This window comes from Lissotriton helveticus, chromosome 4_1, assembly GCF_964261635.1.
Source record: "Lissotriton helveticus chromosome 4_1, aLisHel1.1, whole genome shotgun sequence".
In the NCBI taxonomy this organism is placed as follows: domain Eukaryota; kingdom Metazoa; phylum Chordata; class Amphibia; order Caudata; family Salamandridae; genus Lissotriton; species Lissotriton helveticus.
The window spans coordinates 511,121,415-511,143,270 of NC_136063.1; the positions used below are offsets into that span (position 1 = coordinate 511,121,415).

At 41.4% G+C, this 21,856-nt stretch overlaps 1 protein-coding gene across 1 annotated transcript in view; it reads left to right on the top strand.

The window, feature by feature from the left end:
* PAG1 (phosphoprotein membrane anchor with glycosphingolipid microdomains 1) overlaps window positions 1-21,856 on the top strand; it is a 518,307-nt gene that overhangs the window by 324,939 nt on the left and 171,512 nt on the right. The window contains exons 4-5 of the mRNA XM_078687109.1: window positions 5,695-5,880; window positions 18,503-18,552. The gene's annotated coding sequence lies outside the window, so the exon portion shown is untranslated. The remainder of the gene's footprint in view (window positions 1-5,694; window positions 5,881-18,502; window positions 18,553-21,856) is intronic.

The following is a 21,856-nucleotide window of genomic DNA, read 5'->3' on the forward strand; positions in this document are numbered from 1 at the left end:
AAATCAGCTCTGACCCTGTGCCTCATGGGAACAGTCCAGTCCGAACTACCAAGCCATGTCTTTCCCAGACCTAAATCAAGCATCCAAGGACCGGTTTCTGGCTATCAGCCTTCATTCAGCCTGGATAGCTTGACTCCAGTGGTGTGGAGAGCCTGGGACTCACGTCTGAGCATACCCAGCCCACTCGGGGTGAAAATTGCAAAAAACACAGTTGATGGACAGAATGTAGAACAATGTCATACATTCACCCCAGTACAAGGATCTGGGCCTAAATCCATCGTTTTTTTGCACTCCACACCACCCTGGGTTAGACACTGGCTATATGCAAATCAGCTCTGACCCTGTGCCTCATGGGAACAGTCCAGTCCGAACTACCAAGCCATGTCTTTCCCAGACCTAAATCAAGCATCCAAGGACCGGTTTCTGGCTATCAGCCTTCATTCAACCTGGATAGCTTGACTCCAGTGGTGTGGAGAGCCTGGGACTCACGTCTGAGCATACCCAGCCAACTCGGGGTGAAAATTGCAAAAAACACAGTTGATGGACAGAATGTAGAACAATGTCATACATTCACCCCAGTACAAGGATCTGGGCCTAAATCCATCGTTTTTTTGCACTCCACACCACCCTGGGTTAGACACTGGCTATATGCAAATCAGCTCTGACCCTGTGCCTCATGGGAACAGTCCAGTCCGAACTACCAAGCCATGTCTTTCCCAGACCTAAATCAAGCATCCAAGGACCGGTTTCTGGCTATCAGCCTTCATTCAGCCTGGATAGCTTGACTCCAGTGGTGTGGAGAGCCTGGGACTCACGTCTGAGCATACCCAGCCCACTCGGGGTGAAAATTGCAAAAAACACAGTTGATGGACAGAATGTAGAACAATGTCATACATTCACCCCAGTACAAGGATCTGGGCCTAAATCCATCGTTTTTTTGCACTCCACACCACCCTGGGTTAGACACTGGCTATATGCAAATCAGCTCTGACCCTGTGCCTCATGGGAACAGTCCAGTCCGAACTACCAAGCCATGTCTTTACCAGACCTAAATCAAGCATCCAAGGACCGGTTTTTGGCTATCAGCCTTCATTCAGCCTGGATAGCTTGACTCCAGTGGTGTGGAGAGCCTGGGACTCACGTCTGAGCATACCCAGCCCACTCGGGGTGAAAATTGCAAAAAACACAGTTGATGGACAGAATGTAGAACAATGTCATACATTCACCCCAGTACAAGGATCTGGGCCTAAATCCATCATTTTTTTGCACTCCACACCACCCTGGATTAGACACTGGCTATATGCAAATCACCTCTGACCCTGTGCCTCATGGGAACATTCCAGTCCGAACTACCAAGCCATGTCTTTCCCAGACCTAAATCAAGCATTCAAGGACCGGTTTCTGGCTCTCAGCCTTCATTCAGCCTGGATAGCTTGACTCCAGTGGTGTGGAGAGCCTGGGACTCACGTCTGAGCATACCCAGCCCACTCGGGGTGAAAATTGCAAAAAACACAGTTGATGGACAGAATGTAGAACACTGTCATACATTCACCCCAGTACAAGGATCTGGGCCTAAATCCATCGTTTTTTTGCACTCCACACCACCCTGGGTTAGACACTGGCTATATGCAAATCAGCTCTGACCCTGTGCCTCATGGGAACAGTGTCCGATGAGGCACAGGGTCAGAGCTGATTTGCATATAGCCAGTGTCTAACCCAGGGTGGTGTGGAGTGCAAAAAAACGATGGATTTAGGCCCAGATCCTTGTACTGGGGTGAATGTATGACATTGTTCTACATTCTGTCCATCAACTGTGTTTTTTACAGACTAAATAAGACATACCGTGTAACAACAGAAGTGAAAGGGCCAACCCTCACGGGAGGTTGCAAATGAAGACAAGGCAGTAATAAGGAGGGACTAACAAGCCTCTTAACTAATCAGACGCCAACACTTACAAAGCACAAGGACACAAGCCAATGAAAAATATGGGCGAAGGGTAGGCGGAGCTTTAAGTCAATACTTGAATACAGCATGCCCCGCGCATGCGCTGCCCTGGCTTGACCTAAAAAGGCTGACTTCAAATTGCTCTTGAAAGGTTAACAGGAACAAAGATAAGACCATTGGTTTAGCAAAACCTAGAATCTCTGGATTGCAAACTAGGAGTCATTGCCACGCCTTTCACTTTGTAAGGGATCTAGGCACATCCCTCAGCCCACCTCCTCATCAGGCGTGATCTTACTATACGACTGAAACATATTCAGGGGCCCCCTTACATGCACACTATTAAACGTAGGAGCAGACTAATGGAATTTAATTAAAAAATGGTCTGTGCAAGGTAAACGAAGTGGGTCCAGCATATTAGAGAAAACAAAGTCAATCATATGTCCTGCCAAGTGAGTGGGCTTGGTGACAAATTGAGCCAAGTTAAAAGACCACATTTTGTCCAGCAATATAGAAGTCTCATTGTCTGATGAGCGATCAGCATGAATATTAAATTCACCCATTACAATCAAAGGCCAGAATCAAAGTGAAAGGTGGACTAATGCTTCGTTCATAGTTTTGATAATGTCCCCTGTGTAGACTTGGGGCCTATATATCAGGACACCAGCTAGAGACTGGTGGGTGACCAGGACAAGCAGAAACCAAAGGCCTGTGCCCCTAAATGTTCATCATCCTTAAAGGGAGAGCAGCGGTATGCTGGCTTGTAGACCCTAGGTCTATCAAGATTTAAAAAACAGTACCCCTGGGGAATGGCCGTTTCAGCAACAAGGAGGGCGGTATCAGTAAGCCAGATCTCAGTTAGAAATAAAACATCCGACTGCCTGTCGCATAGAATGTCAAAAATATTAAAAGCATGCTTATGCAAGGAGCAAGTATTAAGTAAAAAGTTGCAAAAGCCCTGGCGCCATCATACCAGTAAAAAAAAAATCAGTTGCTTCCACAGGGAAGATACATACATCTTTATTTCAACATAAATTGCATATAGAAGACACCCCACTCCCCCATGTTATTAGGGTTAGATTTAAGCAGGCATGGGTTCTTGGGGTGTAAATCCAGAAGCTCCTGAGTGGAATAGCAAACACAATTACCAGACGTAAGTTCAGGTCAAGCAAAGTGGCTGGTGCTGGTCGCTGACTGGAAGCTGACAGGCACAGATGGGCTTGTCTTTGGCACGTCGCATCCCTGACTTTATACATCCAGTGCCTTGTCTACCTCTGGCAGCTAGAAAATGGCACCTCAAGCTATCCACGAGGAGTAAAGAAGGCTGCTAAACACAGGCAGAGTCCAGAGAGAAATCCCCAGAGCACTACAAGTCCGATCTCCCCGCTCCCCACCTCCGTCCCACAAGAGTCAAGCACAGAATAAGGGAGAAGTAAAGATTGAATAAAATACTCCAATGCAAAACCTGTACAAACAACTAAAAAGGAGTAAATATAAAAGGCGCAAATCCCCCAGTCATCAGCACATGCATGCCGCGGCCCAGAATTTATACATCAGGTGCATCATCTTCCTCTGGCAGCTAGAGCTCGCACTAACCAAAAATAGCGACTCTAGCTGTCCACGAAATATCTGCAGAGTTTCAGATAATCAGATCTTAGCACTAGGAAAATCAAGCATCTTTAGAGGAAGTTATGAAAAGTATCATATCACTTGCTAGTGGGAAATCACAGGGTTGAGATTTATTTCTAAGAAGGTGTTAGGAATGATAAAACCATACCAATCTATATAATGTGGGCAAAGACACATATTGTGTTTAGGAAGGAATAGTATCTTATAGAGAATCTACTGTCATCTGACATCTTTATTAAATACATATTTGAAAATATATTAGAACATTGGAATGTTGGGAGCTCCATTGAAAACAATGGAGTGCTCTGGGCTTATAATGGCTGGTATAAGCCTGGAGCTCCAACATTCTGATGTTTCTTTGTTCACAGCTCTGGCTGTGAACAAAGGCTTCAGGGAACCTGAGGGGATTCCAATCCCCTCACGCTCCCAAAAGGCTTTGTAGGTTTTGTTAGAACATTCTGTCCTCTAGTGACAGAATGTTCTAATAGCCTTATAGCCCTTCGTAGATGGGCTATACCGCTATTAAAGTCCCTCTCCCTTGTTAAAGGCCCTCGCCTTCGGCTCGGGGCTTTTAACGCTGGAGAGGGCCTTTAATAGCCGGTATAGCCCTCTACGGCGGGCGATAAGGCTATATTAGAACGTTGGGACTTCCAATAAAGACAATGAAGCCTTCTGCTCCAACATTCCACTGTTTGTCTTTCTATTTCTCCCTTTTTAATTTAGAACATTCTACCCTCAGTGGGCAGAATGCTCCAAAAGCCTTAAAGCGCTTCTTCCTCTGGCTGAACTGGTTGTTGAAGGCCCTCTCCCTTGTTACAGGCCAATGCAAGCAGATTCATCCTAGGTAGAGACGCTACCTGCCATACTAACTAGTCTGTGAACCCTATTGATTGAGCACAAACTCTAGATCATCCCTTGCAATTATACTACTCAATTAAGAGGAAGAGTTCGACCAGAATTTGAGGCAGGTCTAATGGGACGTAATGAAATCTGTGCACTAAAGCTCGCTTTTTATTACTTTGATGAAGTCATTAATCAATCAATCGCAAACTTCTGTATCAGTAAACGGCAGTGCTTCACAGCCTGCATTGATAGGATGTGGAACAAGAGAAGAGTGTCCGCGATCACCCTGTTTATATGGAGTCCCTAATGTGCAAACCAATAAACATTTATTGACACATGCAGAATGAATACTTTGCTACTTTTGCTGATGATGTTGCAGTTTTTATCCTTTGCGTTAGAAAGAATTTTATCTGCTGTGTAGGAGGTTGCCATAGAATTTGTCAAATTATATGGCGTTAACTTCGACAAAAAACGAAAAGCAGATTATAACTTCTGCATGACTTAAATCCAAGTGCCTGATTGGATTAACTTCAGGAAAATACTGAGGGGTTACGCTTGTTGTGTTGAACGAATTTCATTAGGTCATATAACAAGAAGAGCCAATGGTTTTTCACCTTACTTCCAGGCAGCTGAGCCAGAGTAGTAATTACATTGCTGAGCTGCAAAAGCTTCATGCTTCTATTCTCAAAAGATATCCTCTATCAATATTTTTTATGGATTACAAAGATGGGAGTTTCAATTTTAAATTTGGAAACCCACATTTTGATGGGAATCAAATATAGAACAGTGGCAATGCTTTTTCATGTCTCGGCTCAGTTAAAAAAACATACCTGTGTGGAAAAAATTTAAATCACTGGAAAGGTTACTTGATCGTTGTTGTCAGATCTGGCAAGCCAGTTCCATCATGTGGTTCCAGGACTTGCTTAATTTTCATTGGGTAAAAGCCTTCCAATGATCCAACCAGAGTTTAATCTACAATGAGGAACTATCTACAAATATCGTCTGATTAGACACTTCTTTAAAAAGAGACCTACCCCTGGTAAAGATCTCATATAAATCAAATACTTGTACAATACCGGTATATTATGACTATTTGGCAGAGAGCAAAGAAGCTGGCATAGAGACTTGGACAGAAACATGCACAAAATGGGTTGGCTTTTAATTTCCAGTCATGTAAATTGCGCAAAGGCTCAACGTTTTACACTCCAGCGTCACACCAGCAAAATGTATTGTGTGCATGCTTCAAATATGTAATTCTTATGTATTTGTTGTGTATTTCAGGTGCTACAGAGACACCCAATAGCAGAGAAAATGGAGCACTGACGTCTTCAGAGCTGAGCCCTCTGTTTTTCCTGTAGCGCTTGTCTGGAGCCATGCGGGATCCTCGGTCTCTCTACTGCCGACACAACTAAAAGCCGTGCTGTTTGACTGCGGACATCAATCTCTGTTGGTGCACAGGAAGGATGGGTAAGATGGAGATCTTAAATATGTGTGGACTGTGCTTCTACAAAGTCACTCATGTGGATTTTTAAAAAGGATAAACCATAGTATAGTAAGAATTTTATATTTTTGGTGCTCAAGACATAGCAGTTTTGGACTGGGAGACCCAGATTCATCCGGTACATCTAACACTTCGCCCAAACTTTTTTCACTGATATTTTATTGCCTATCGATTAGATTTTTGGTTTCATGATTTCGTAAGACAACATAAAGTAAAAATGTTTACATCCCGAAAAGTGCACATTTTCATGAATCATCAAATGGAATTAAAACACCCTTAATACTTCTTTGACAAAATACGTTGACGATGCGTTTTACTTTTACACAAAAACGTACAGTTAAACACCAATCATAAACCTGTTTAGAAACACAGAAACAATTACTCAAGTTTGTTTCATAAGAAAGACCGTGAAAGAGGTAGTACTTTTACTTAACTACTTCTAGGTATACAATACATTAAAAAGTACACAAACATAAAAAATACTAAGTACATGGCATCTTGTAGAATGCACCCTTTACGTAAGTGAAGGCACTTAGTAAAATATTTATATCTTTACAAAATAGAGGAAATCCCTTCCTCAGGTGTGCAAGGCATTGTCTAAAATGATTTTGCATTTTAAGGCTGTGTTCTAATGCATCACTAGATATGCATTAGATAATGCTCATAATCTGAACCGGGCAAATGCAGAATTCACAAATGCTGGATTACCCATATTTATGTTCAGCTTTCTTTGATCTTATGAATTCTATTCGAAACGTATTGTCATCTTACATTTTACACCTGACAGTATCCGTATTGTATTTGTAAATCCATGACAGGTGGATTTTCTGCATATTGGCATCTGCTGTTAATTAGAACATTGGAATGTTGGGAGCTCCATTGAGAACAATGGAGGGCTCCGGGCTTATAATGGCTGGTATAAGCCTGGAGCTCCAACATTCCAATGTTTCTTTGTTCACAGCTCTGGCTGTGAACAAAGGCTTCAAGGACCCTGAGGGGATTCCAATCCCCTCACACTCCCATTAGGCTTTGTTTTTTTTTGTTAGAACATTCTGCTTCTAGTGGCAGAATGTTCTAATAGCCTTATAGCCCTTCGTAGCTGGGCTATACCGGCTATTAAAGTCCCTCTCCCTTGTTAAAGGCCCTCGCTCGGGGCCTTTAACGCTGGAGAGGGCCTTTACTAGCCGGTATAGCCCCCTAAAGCTATGTGACAACTTACCTGTAGGATTCAAGAACATTCATTTCTCGTGACTTGTGTTGGAAATTATGTTGGATTACATTTGTACCCTGGAAGATGATGATCAGACCGTTGTGGACCCACCATTGATGTAATTCATGACCAAATCAAACTATATAACCATATATAACTATGCTGATGAATTGAGTTTCTGGACGATTTGGAGCAGTTTGGTGAGATACCAGACTTGAATGCATAACTGTGATAGTCCTAGATTATATTCAGAACATCAAGTTTGTTTACTCCTGTTCTGCGTAGCCACAGCAGAGCTTAATTTGCATGATTCTTCTTAGACTAAACATCTTCTATACTTTGGACCAGATGTATGAACACATTTTCCCATAGACACAGAATGGGTAAAACTGTTTGATACATCTGGCCCTTAATCTTCATATCATGGTTTTGAGAGTGATTTATCTGAACCTGATTACCAACTTGTGAGTTGACTACCAATCCTAATTGGGTAGTTGACAGTTGGACATCCTGTCTCCTCACCCCTTACTACGACAGAGAAAGGTCCATCGGAGGACCATCGCCTCGGAGGTGCGATATTGAATCTGAGTAAAAGTCTTACTCCATGGGCCTAGTAGGAGAGTGAAGGTTAAAAGCTTTCCGTTCCTGCATGTCCAAGGCAACAGTCATGCTATACAATATTCACACAGTCCCTCACATTCTGGTGTCCAATATCTGTTACATGGAAGGTGTTACAACTGGTGTTATGATCTGGCAAAATGAGGATAATGCTTCAAACGAGGCTCAGTGTGTTCCAGACAGAGATAGAGAAACAGTTCCAAGGGAATTCCCCCGTGCATCTAAGGCATGCAAAACAAACTCATTGACAATGACAACTGTTAAGAGACTTCACCATCAATTGAACCTATAACGGGTCCTTTCTGAAGAAGTATATCACTCCTCTTTGGATACGGTGAGTGACTCTGCAAGGAGCAACTATTCAAGTTTAGTGGTTAGGTGTATTGAGTGAAAATTATTCTTCAGCGGGGAAACTTAGCTGGATTCTGATTTTCTTTGAAGGAACCTCTTTTGTGGTCTTGGATCTTTCATTCAGTTATCACAATTTGATTGACTCTTCCACTGGCCAAGTTCTGTCTAGGTTCCATCCTGTAGAGATGATCACAGTGTCTTGAATGACAAATTCTCCCATTCGAGGCAGGTTAAGTGAGAACTCATGGCTTCATGGCTGTTTCTTTGAATGGCACTTATTTTGTTTATGTTTGGTCTCTGCATAATGTCTGCCCTTTGCTGCTAATGTTTTCCTGGGGATCAGAGCTCCTTAAATCAGGTGTTAATATTTCTTTCAGTTGGTAGGTTTTGTTGCTTTTTTGTGCATATTGCATTTTTCAATTCATGCATTTAGGACCTTTTTTGGAAGCCATGGATAATTCCCGTGATTGAAGTCACATCCTCCTGAAGAGGTTACTTTTGATGGATGCGAGAGCAGAATCCTTTACAGTATTAAAAAAGCCTTATTTTCTACTTTGTGACTGGAGCTCTGCTCCTTAAGAATTATAGGTTAACGCTAGCTCAGTTCCTTTCTTCCCTTCTTAGTGAAGGGTGGTATTTTGCTCCCCTTTGCAAATATCAACTTATTCCTCGCCTGTGGAGGTCCTATCGCATTGTTATATTGATCTGGATGACCATAACCTTTTTAACACACAGGCTGGGATTATAGCAAACCTCACTATCCAAGCTTGGGGCAAAAATACAACATATACAAGTAGTTAGTTGTGAAATACTGGTACTGCAGCAGTTCAATATGACTGGGCGTTAATAGGATAAAGCTGTTTATTCAGATGGGTAGGGTAATGCTGCTTGCAGAGGTGTTTTGGGCAAATTATTGCAGAGCTTGATCATGGTTTTTGTTGAAAACCTATCCCAACTACCCCAAGGAACACTATTTCTACTTAATGAAGGAAATTGCATTAAAAAGACCACTGAGCCTGATTTCCTCAGCATCAGCTCCTTAAACCTGGATACAGGCACCTTGAGGTGGAAAGTTAAGTCCTGATTTTACTACTACAATCGACACACTATACAACATACCATTTTTAGACATAGGCTTAGGCCAGCTCTCTATAGCCTTTGGCTTGTTTGGGTGACCCCCTTTCAGCCGTTGGTGCAAAGGGCTGCCTGTTGCACTGTAGATCAGCCCACAGCATTTTGTGGATGTTTATATACATTTTCTCTGAAACTATTTTAAGAAAGTACAAAATTAATCCTACCACTAAGCACGCAAATAAGATTCTTCAGTGTGTGTTGTGGCTGTGTGTAATATTGGCAAAAGCTGTGTTGGAGTGCAGGGAGCGTGGCTGGATGGTACACGTCTGTCATCGTCATGCCCTATGCGTGCCACAAGCATCCACACTCAGGCCGGCATGCCCTTTATGGGCAGACACATGTTGGCACCACAGAGGTATGTGAAGTCCATGACACCCAATTATGTTCTCTGAAAATACTCTTCTAGTATTTTTTACTCATACCAAGGGTACCATCTAATAAACAAATTCTTGTGGTTTATCCTAAAGGTATTTTTAGTACAGAAAACTGGATCTCAGATAAATGTCCAGATAAATAATTATAAGCACTCCCTCAAGTCAGTCCCCCTTGAGGTTGAGTCCGCCCCGGTAGTACCATCTTACCATGTTGGGATGAGATGGCCTATGATGAAGCATGTTACATTGCGTGAGTGAATATGTGAAAAAACAAGGACCCCCTGATTTGGATAAAGTTCCTGGGTCAGGGCAAATAATGTATGTAAAGTAACGTACCCAGGCAAGCAATATAAAGACTGGCACAATTCAATTGGCAAACAGAGCGAGATTAATGATGAAACACTGAATTAGCATGAAAAGTACATTTTAATAAATTTCATAAAAAGTGTCCTGAAGTAAATCATTGACATATTGATAAAACATGATAAAAACAGTTCCATTAACAGATATACATTGTTTATACAGTAAGGTGATATAGTAAGGAGATGGTTTCCTGTCTACGCGTTTCGACACGTTGAAGGTGTCTTCCTCAGGACACTACCATCATGATACTGTTTTGCGATCTTTATACTGAGCCGGAACAGCGTCGTTTTTAAGATCAAGGCCCCTGTTGTTGCGTTTCAAATAAGGGAACTTTGCCAGAAAGTAAATAGCCGGCTGTATTTCAGGATGTATAATATATCGGGGCAGTAGTACTATTCCGTTAGAACACGGTCTGTGCGGGCTCAGGATATCAGCTGTCTGTGTTTAAAAAGTATGGTGACTGATTAGCGCTAAAAAGTGAAAAAGCGATCCTCCGTAGAACCGTGTGGCTTCACAGCCGAGTGAAATTTGATCGGGTTCAGATTATCGGCTATCTTTATTAAACAGAATAGTGGCATGCCGGAGTCACGTGGTTACACAGCCGAGTGAAGTTTTGTGACTCCGGCACGCCACTATTCTGTTTAATAAAGATAGCCGATAATCTGAACCCGATCAAATTTCACTCGGCTGTGAAGCCACACGGTTCTACGGAGGATCGCTTTTTCACTTTTTAGCGCTAATCAGTCACCATACTTTTTAAACACAGACAGCTGATATCCTGAGCCCGCACAGACCGTGTTCTAACGGAATAGTACTACTGCCCCGATATATTATACATCCTGAAATACAGCCGGCTATTTACTTTCTGGCAAAGTTCCCTTATTTGAAACGCAACAACAGGGGCCTTGATCTTAAAAACCACGCTGTTCCGGCTCAGTATAAAGATCGCAAAACAGCATCATGATGGTAGTGTCCTGAGGAAGACACCTTCAGCGTGTCGAAACGCGTAGACAGGAAACCATCTCCTCACTATATCACCTTACTGTATAAACAATATATATTTGTTAATGGAACTGTTTTTATCATGTTTTATCAATATGTCAATGATTTACTTCGACACTTTTTATGAAATTTATTAAAATGTACTTTTCATGCTAATTCAGTGTTTCATCATTAATCTCGCTCTGTTTGCCAATTGAATTGTGCCAGTCTTTATATTGCTTGCCTGGGTACGTTACTTTACATACATTGCGTGAGTGAGCCTTCCTCGTCCAATTCTTGAAATTGCCTTGATTTCAAGTAGTTAGATAGCATAGTTAGACAGAGAAGTTCCTAGAGTATGTACTTACTAAATATAATTACACCTGTCCAACCGACTACAGTTTCTGTGTGTTGTGAAGTCCCTTCAGCAGTACAGCAGTCCTTCTTCCTGGCGGAGTCTACAGGTCCAGAAGTGTACTGAAGAGTTGGGTCTAAGGGTCCAACCTTTATATCTGCTTCTAGAGGTCCCCTCCTCCCCAATCCAAGGCGTCAGACATCCCCTTCCTCCCTGTCTGGATCCAGTTTGTCTGGGGTCACAAAGCACTAGTGACAAAAACTTTGTGAGAGTGCTCAGGCAGGATCTTTGTGATGTGCAAGTGTGGAAAGTGACAGTTCCCCCTCTTCGTTAACTCAGAGTGGCCCATGCTGCCAACACCTATTCCCCCTTTGGTCTCACTGCCTGGGAGCAATACACAAAGACTAACTTCCATCTACACCCAGTCATGTGACCCAAGATCAGGCTGCAGGCCCCGAATGGTTAGGAAAAGAAAATGCCAAAAAAGTGGTATTTTCAGAATTATGATATAAAATCTGACTTTTGCCATTAAAGGAGGATTTGATTTACAATTCTTTAAACACCAAACTCGATCTGCCTGTGTGCTCCTAATTTGAAGTTACAGCTTATTAGATGTAATAAGGTAACTACAGTGTTATAGTATAGGAGATGTAGTGATAAACAACTTTAGGAGTTTTTCATTACTAGGACATGTAAAAATTAATAGCACAAGTCCTACATTTCAAGTACACCGCACCCTGCACTTTGGGCTGTTCAGGGCCTACTCTAGAAGTGACATTTATATTAAAAAGGAAGGTTTGGGCCTGGCTGAAGGTTTATTTTGCCAGGTCGAAATGGCAGTTTAAAACTGCACACACTCAGGCTGCAATGGCAGGCCTGAGACATGTTTAAAGGGCTACCTAAGTGGGTTACACAAGCAGTGCTGTGGCCCACTAGTAATATTTAATTTACAGGCCCTGGCCACATGTACTACCACTTTACTAGGGACTTACAAGTAAATTAAATAGGCCAATTGGGTGTAAGCTATTTCTACCATGTTTTAAAGAGAGAGCACAAGCACTTTAGCACTGGTTGGCAGTGGTAAAGTGTGCAGAGTCCTAAAGCAGTAAAACAAAGTCAGAAAAAAAGGAGGATTGAAGGCAATATGTAAGGGAAGAACCACACCAAGGATGCCAAGTCTAACACTACCTACCAACCTAAACGTCCATACCTAAACTGTCATACCTATCGACCTTACCTATCATGCCTTACCGCTATACTATTACTACCTATTATACCGTATCTACATACCTACCAAATGAACTCCCACAGACAATTTCTAAAACGCTGAACGCACTCTCTGCTAAGCCCAAACAACATACACTTTCAATCAGTAATTTCTAAAGTTTGATTGATGTTCACAGGTAATCCGAAAGGGTGCCCAGAAAAAAGAATATGATGTGATGCCATAATAATGGTGGGCAGTACTGTACAAATAAAAAAAAAAAGAATGTAAAATACCTGCCTACTATTGCAAATCTGCCGTTCCTAATCTACTGTACCTAAGATAATATACCTATCATAGCTTGCCTACAGACCATACCAGTTACCAAACTTAAGATATTATACCTGCCTACTTAACATATCTACCATGCATACCATGCCTAACCTTTATAACATAAGAATAAGTATATGAATGTATTACAATTCTAAGATGTTTACAATTGCATACACATACAACATATGATCAATCTCATTCCACAGCTTTTTCAAGCAAAGTAACCATTATTACATACAACATAAATTAAAATCCAAGCATGTCTGCATTGCCAATGCTTGTTACTCTCACTGGCTGCATGGGTAGATCTCCACCCCATATCTGTGCCTTGTTGTAGACCTTCTAATTGTAGTATAATTTAGTGCCACTGTTAGAACTGCACCTTAGAAACACGTTTAGGCCACATTGGTGCAGTCAGAATTTAAGACTTTATTTTAAAATACAAATTTCAGTTACATTTAAATGGCAGATGAGCCATCGCAGACCAGAACAAGCACCTGCCCAGTGTCTCTGCCAGCACACGATTATAATAATAATCCACAAAGGGGCTAAGCATTCAGCTGCCTACTTGAAGTGCAAGAGCCAGCCCTATTATATTTGATGTATTTTCTTGCACAGTTTAGATAGAGCAGACAGCCTGTGATTATAGTTTCAGAATCTGTTTAATGCTATAGAATCAAGCTGTTCTGCAAGAGAAGGAAATCTCATTAGTTGTTCAGAGTGTGACCAGCATAATCTCCAGACAACACCCCCGCCCCACCCTTGGAGACTGTAGATGCGCTTTAATTCTTCTCCATGTCTCTGATAAGTGTAGGTTGGTGTTAACTTGTGTTTTCCTATAGCGAAGGACTCTATCCTAAAAATTGAAAGCATCCTATTATATGTGCGAAATTTGTCATATCTATGTTAATTTTAGTTTTCATTCTTTCGATCTCGGAAACAGTCATTATAATAATTTCAACCTGATTTTTTTATTTATCCTTTAAAACCTTAGTTTTGTTTTTTTGAAGTGTTGCAAATAACAAGTGTTAATATATCACTTAATTAATGGTATGCAATGTATATGTATTTTAATGTATAGTTCAGTTGAGAATATATCAAAATGCATCCATACTCCGAATACATATATGGATTTCTGGGAGTAGGCAGCAAGATGGACACCATAAGATAATTTGCACTGCATCAGGCTTCATGTCTGAATGTATAAAGAGGTGTGTGTGCATGCTTGCACATTTATACACTCATTTTGACAATTTTGGTTCGTCTAGTAGTTGATCATACACCTACTTAATTTAAGTGTGTATAGTTCTTTTGTCGTGTTTCCCCTAAGCTATTGGAGTCACACCTCGTAGATGGCCAAAGCCAATAACTGTGACCTTTTCTTCGATCAAGACAACTGTCAGGTACCTAACAGTGGCGGCTGCTTCCGGGCAGCAGTAGTGAGGCAAACGGGGGTGGGGGAGATGGGAAGGTTAAAAATAAAAAAATTCACTTACCAGCTGGCTGGTCACCGCCTCTCCTCCATTCTCTTCCTTCTGTGTGAACATGAAGCACCCAGGCTCCCCTAAGCCAATCCCAACGCTACTGTCATCAGCGTCATGACTGGTTTGAGCGCCGTAGTTCGGTACTCGGACAGGGAGCTTGGGCATGTTTTCCAACCCAGGCAGTACAATACATCCTATGGAGAGCAATGAAAGTGCGCATGACTGTTTAGCCGGCCCAAGACGGCCAGCCAAATTGTCATGTGCCCCACCTTCAAGCCAGAAGTCAGAACTCCATAATTCAGCATCGTCTCCAGCAATTGGCTCATGTGTCCAATCCTGCACCTTCACCCAGTATTGTACATAGCTTTCTTTGTGTGAGAGGTTGGATTATGCTCTTCTCCTGTATTACAAAGGATATTTCAGCAGTGCTCTGGTTCAGAATATATGAGGAAGCTTACTACTTATTTTCTTCCGACAAGATGGAACACATATGGTCATCTTCATTTGTAGCAATATTTCAGCTTTTGCGCTTATTAAGTGTATGTGCCCCACAGACTGGAAATAAATTCGTGGTCACATGTTCTGCCTATGTGTCCATGTGATGAATCCTCGTGCCAATCTGACATCCATGTTTTATTTTTTTGTAAATTTTATACTTTACCGCGTAGGAAACTTATTATCCCAATCCTCAAAGAAATGAATTTAAATAGATGTCGCCCTGCATTTTTAGAGTTGCAAAGAATGGACACAGTTTTAGTTGTTGCAGTAGTCTCAGAATTTTTTAGACTTGTTTTTAAATTGCGGAAATCAGTTGGTCTGGATGAACTTTAATTGTTTCCTTTTATATTTCTGTGTAAATGAAATTTCATGTTGTTGCTTTTATGGTTATTATCTATTAACCGAATAAAGTACTTTTTGAACTTTGAACTTTTGGAAGTTGTAGTGTGAATTCAGAAAAACATGGCAACACCAGCACACATTTATTAGTTGCACAAGTGACAAGTTATCCTGCTTTCTAGGCCCTGTATTGTATCACGCTTTGCATTCATTTCAAACACTCAAACAATAATAATGTTAGACAAGCTCGCCTGCACTGTATGTAATATGAAAAACACATAGAACCCTTGTTAGTGAATTGAGCAAGGATTGTATGAAATACATTTGACCAAAAATGATTGAAAATCTTGAAAGAAATGTCTGTTCGATAAATGTTGGAGAAAATATTGAGCACTTTACTCTTTTAAGCATTTAAAAGTTTGTTTACTCGAAAGTGGGACAAGTTCAGATGAGGAAATGTAAAAATAAAAAGATTTAACCACGAAATTGTGCAAGGGACTGAGTAAATGTACATTGGGAACACAATAAATAAAGTTTGAGGAAAGTAAGATGAGCGATATGGGCCAAAAGTATATAGAGGGGAAATGTAAGGAAGAGTAACGACGGGATTGTTCTATGTACTTCTGCAGTCAAGTCAAAAGTCTTTATTTCCCAAAAATAAATTCTTACAGACATATTGCACATTGCCCAATTTATTGACATACACAATTACAAATATCATAAGATCTGTAATACATAACACTTAATAAATCAATTCCACCAATGCGTATCATTGGCCTATGCTCAGTACAAAGCAGTATACAATTTAACATTTCTTCCCACTAAAACTCAATAGAAGGTCAGCAGCCCTTTATCACACACATATTAAAATATTTAAAAAATGATAGATTAACCAGCGGCGTGCAACTCATCTTGCTGTCTAAAAAATTCTAAAGTGTAGTGTGTAAGGCCAAGTTATTGTACACCCAAGGGTCCCATTCAGGCAACCTCCATAGCAATTCCAGATTTCCTATCTCAAGACCAGTTTCCTAATCAGGGAATCCACTCAATATGATCAACGTCAGACACCCTGCTAAGAACATGCCACTACCGACCTGAGGAGAGTACTAACCTCGTTCTAAAACACTAAGCGGTAGAGAGTCTAGCATAAGATGTTATGATTTTGTGCAGGTTTTGACCAATGGCAGTTGCTATATCCTGAAACCTGAGGCCGCATATCTAGTTTAGACCCATTTCTCTCGACCGTATCCCATATTTTTTTTAAAGCAAGTCAGATAATCTTTCTTTCCTTGAGAAAGAATAAACAGTTCATCAATAGGTGTCTAACTAGGTACTTTCTACCCCGTTTGCAAGGACACTGACCATGGTTACTGGCTATTTTTAAATTTAGCCCTAGCATCCGCCATCATGGGTCGATTCCAATCCTCAGCCATAGGATTTAGCAGAAATGTATCTGGGATTTTATATAGATACAGGAAAAGGTCAATGCTCTTTTGAGAAATGAGGAAGGGAGTAACTGAGCTCTTGTTCTTGAAATAATGAAGGTCCTCCCTCCAGCTAGTTTCAACAGCACATCCACCGAGGGTACACTTTGTTTGACTAATTTCTATTGCTTCGCCTGCCTCAAGACGCATGTCTGGGACTACCAGGCGCTTCAACATTGCTGTCACAATGTTCCTCTTACTGGGGAAGATTGGCATTACCTCAGTTAAAATTAGCACTGATAGGTTATCACCGGGGACTTTATATTTAATCCAAAAATAAAAACACAAGGCACATGCTACTGTGAGAGCACTCCAGGCAACAGTTCTTAGCTCCCTCCTTACAGCTTGGGTCATCATATTTTTAGGTAGATGAAGAAGCAAATTCAGGAAGATACTTTCAAAGACTTCCCAAGAGATTTGTCTATCCATTGCCAGCACCTCCACTCCATATAGAGCATGGGGAATAAGTTTGCCCTGTATGACTTTACTTAATGGCATATAGGTATAGCTGCTGTGTCTACGATCAAAACCTTTCAAGCCATTCACATCTCTTGATTATATAAGCCCCCAGTAGGCCATGTGTATCCCAACACAGATCATCTGAAAAGATCATACCCCGATACTTATACTCTCGGACCTGCTTCAGCGGCGTATTCCCTAATGACCAAGTAAATTTCCTTTTTCTTTTTGTGAAAAACAATGCTTTTGTCTTGTCAACATTGATTGTTAGTTTATTTTCAAGACCAAGTTAAGTGTATTCAGTTTTTGCTGAAGCCCAAAAGGCGTGAGATCTATCACCACCAGATCATCCACATACATAAGGCAGTTGATATGCCTGCCCCCAATCTTTGGTGAAAAAAAGTGTGGCACTTAAAATCTGGAGGAGGTCCGCAATAAACAGACTAAACAGCAGAGGTGCTAAAACACACCCCTGACATGAGCCATTCTCTACCGGGATTTTCCTTGACAGGCTTCCTAACCCATCCAGGTCGACCTGACTGTATTATCTCCATGAAGCTTCAACAGAAGACCTAACAGGGCCCCAGATATAGTTACTGGTGGAATTTTTGCCAAAGCTAGACTCTGTCCACTCTGTCATGCTGCTTTGGAAGTCAACGAGCAGCAAAGGCCACCTACCGCCTCCATATACCTCTTTGCGCTTCCCCACAGGTCTAAAACCTCCTTGCTCCATGGGCATCAGTCCAGTGTCTGAATCCCGGGCAACTAGAAGCTTCAACAGTGTGTGAGTAAAAAGTTTGGACGCAATATCTTGCAGGGAGATCAAGCGATAGTTAGTGGTCTGGTCTATTTTGCATTTTTTATGAATGACTTTCACTATGGCTCCCTTCAATTAATCTGGGAGGGAGCAAGCATATGTTACCCATTTTAAAAACCCACCCAGAATTAGGCCCCACTTCCTAGGGTTTTTCTAGAAGATAACAGATGGCAGACCAATTCTCAGAATCTCCACCACTATTCAATGAGTAAATAAAGGTATACCAGTCTTCCTCACTTATCTGTGCCTCAAGGGACGATGGTGATGAGGGGGTTTCAGAATTCACCAGTCGCCAGAATGTCTTGCTGTTCTGATCCTCAATAGCACATAGCATTGGTTCCCAATTTGACTTCTAAAATTCCCTCTTTTTGTGGCCTCATTAGGCTGATTTGTTCTGTGGCCTTATACAGTCTGACTCTGAGCATACTGTCACACACAGCGAGCAGGTGGCACATTTATTTATGAATACTGTGTGCACGGTTACTTTATATGTTTTTAATTAAAATGCCCCGCATGACAGTGAAGTGTGAGTAAACCAATTTGTACCCGCTCTTTCCTGAACCAACGCTTTATTTATTTTTCAGTTGCCACAGTGAAAAGGACCGCGTAGCTGCCAGTGGAACCAATAATCCAGGTAAGATGCAGCAATTCTTTCTCATGCAGCAGTGAGTGACACTTCATTTGTCTTATTACGCTCCCTTTCACCCTTCGCCTTCTGCCCAGGCGCACACGGTTGAGAGAATCCGCAGGATCAATACCCTGGACATCAGATATTACATGTCGCTGACAGGAGTCTTCAGACAATCAGGAAACAGTAGACGCGGAACTATTGCAGCAAGAAGCTGCCTCTGTCCTGTGATTTCTCAAGTGGTAGTGTCTCATAAGAGGGGGCTTTTAAGGCACAGGTCCAGTTTGGTAATAGTTTAAATCTAATTTGTAGAGGGTCTCTTCACACATGGATTAAGGGAGAGTGCTATACTAACATTGTCCTTGCAGCTAATACTTCTATAACATTGAATTGTGCCAAAAAACAATAAAAGTATCTTATTAAAAGCAAGCATTGAGTTAGCTATTCATTTTGAGCCACTTAAGAGCCGCATTAATAACTGCAGGAAAATTACAACAGTTGTTAGGATGCGAGTGAGAAGTTGAATAAGAGCAGAGAAAACTTACAAATAAAAACAAATCTAAGAATTGAATATTATTGTTGCATAGTGTATGTAATTTAGTACTTTCTAAGGTATATTCACAGACTAATTGCATAACTCCAAAAGTCATTCCATATTTGATGATCGGTTTGAACATTATGAAGAAACGTGTAGAAAGTCCTTTCAGGGAGAGGTGGTTGTAGCGTTTTTGCAATCCAGGATTTTATTTTTTTAAGAATGAAAGCACATGCACTTTCACACAGATACACACACTCACGTGCCAACACAAACACACTCCTGCTGGAATAACTCCAACAATTGACTCATTTTAGAAATCTCTATGGCATGGGCATGGCGAGAGTGTCCGCAACCCTCAGTGAGGCCCTGTGCCAATACCGCCTCTGGCAACTGCACTGCAGAATAGAAACATTGTGGTTCTTTTAACCTCGTTCTATGTAGTTTAGACTATTTTTACAAGAAAAAACGTGTATTTTCTCGACAACAACTTTACTGCAGGCTAGCATGCCAGGTTGTTAATGGTCCAATGCCTTTCTTCACTTTCTATTCTGACCTTGTGCTCTTCCTCTCTTTAACCATTTTCATACGACTTTGGCCAACGTCCACCATCTGTGGACTCTTAATGGCCATTCATAATCACATGGATGACTGCCCAGAATGTGCCTCAAATTTCAGAGAACCTACTACTTGGCCATACACTGTTCCTAGTTTTTGTACATGGCCCAGCAAAAGCCTCCAGAACCGTCAAGGCAACCACTGCCAATACTACTATCCCTGACATCCACATTTCCTGGAGTAACTTTTGCAATTATTTGAGCTTCGGACTTTGGATGTTAGCCTTGTGCTTTTGATTTCTGCTAATGCAACACACCTGACATACATCTACAAAACTGAGTGGATGGGGTAATAACTGCACATAGTAGCAGTTCAGGTATATCTCCAAAAGAGCATGCTGACCTGCAATGGTATACAACCTGCAAACAGCATTAGTTTGCTGCAAGGTCAAATAGAAGTACAAACGCCAGATGGTTCTCTCTTCTAAATTAACAAAAGTCAATTTAAAATCTCATCAGGCTGAAAGGTGTTGGAAGAAAAGTGTTCCCTTGATTAAAAAACGTTTTATCACGCAAAACTCTTACATTACAGAGCACAAATCCAGCTGGCCAAAAAATCTTAAGTCTGATCACATTATTAAGTTCCCCTAAATTTCCAAATATGTTCATGATTCTCTAAGTGTTAAATACTTGCGCATCTGTTCTACCCAATGTTCAAGACACTATCTACCATCTTAATTTTTAAAAATGTCAAAAGATTAGATGAGACATTGAAGATGATTTCACTCCTTGTCCCATTGTGTGTAGAAAGTTGTTCTCTCCACAGGGAGGATCTGTACAAATTGTTTCTAGCTAATTCCAGAGATGGGTCCTTTCCTAGTCCTTTCCAAGAATTACCCTTGCTCATTTCATGGTCCATGTCCTCAAGAATTCTAAAATGGTTAGCCTTTGATCAAATTAAATACTTGACCACTCTGTTATTCTTTAACCCCTTGCATGCTGGGGTTATTCCCTCTGTGCTGGGGGGAGGGGGGGCGCGCACAGCGCCCCCGTGCTCATGACGAGCTCAGCTCGTCATGAGGCACAGTGCTCCTGTGCACCCGTTTTCGTGGAACGTTCAGCACAGCAGGGGAATTAGCCCAGCGTGCGAGCGTTCCACGGCTCATGACGAGCTGAGCCCGTCATGAGCACACGGGAACCGTGGCTCATGACAAGGGGTTAAGGTCTACTGAGCTGACAACTGTCTAGAAAACTGCATTGTGAAGCTGCTCCTTCAGAAACCCACTCCCAATCTTGAATACTTAAACTAGTTTGGCCCTAAGGCACCCAAGAGAGGACATGCATTCCAGACACCCCCAAATCTTGAGATTCAAAATTAATTAGTGGTATGCCAATGTGGAAGTAGAATGGTACTCCAATATTCAAGGAACCAGAAAATTCAGATCACCACAAATTTTACCTTAGACTGTGCTGTTCCATGGTGATCTTACACTAAAAGACACCCTCCCCAACATCAGTTTTAGCAGAGTAATAATTACAATTAACCAGGACCACTCAATAACTGAGTTAGATCAGAGAAACTGAAAGGGTTTTATTACAAAAAATTCAGAATCAAGCAGTACAGAATAAATGCCATGAAGACTCAAATTCAAAGTTATATGGAGTAGTCAAGAATCTGAAATACTCCAACTCCTAAATGAGGAAAGAATTGGGCAGCATCCCTAGTAGAGAAAAAGTAATTTGGGTCACCCCCAAAACCAAGGGGTTCTATTACACAATTCTTGCATAACAAATTAGAAAAACACAATCACATTGTGGCATGATCAAAAATAATTAACCAGTTTTAGACAAATCAGAGGATTAAATGTGGCTGTTAAGTTCATAAGTACTAACGCACTTCAAGAAATTATCGAGCATCTCCTGTTTTATTGCTATCCGGAGATGTCCATAATAATATGCATTATTTAGTCAATGAAGCTTCATACCAGTGAATTAGACTGGAACCAGCAACAGAACTACAGCGGAAGGGCCATGTCATTGGTAGTTAGCAACAGTTCGTTATCAACACAAGCATACAGCACAGTAAAAATTCATGACACTCGTTTGTTTTCGCTTCTGCAGAACTTGCGGGGACAGAAGATGCTCAGGAGAACGCAATGGGAGGTGGACAAGAACAGGGGTGACATTCAAATCAGTATCAGTGCAGCATAGATATTAT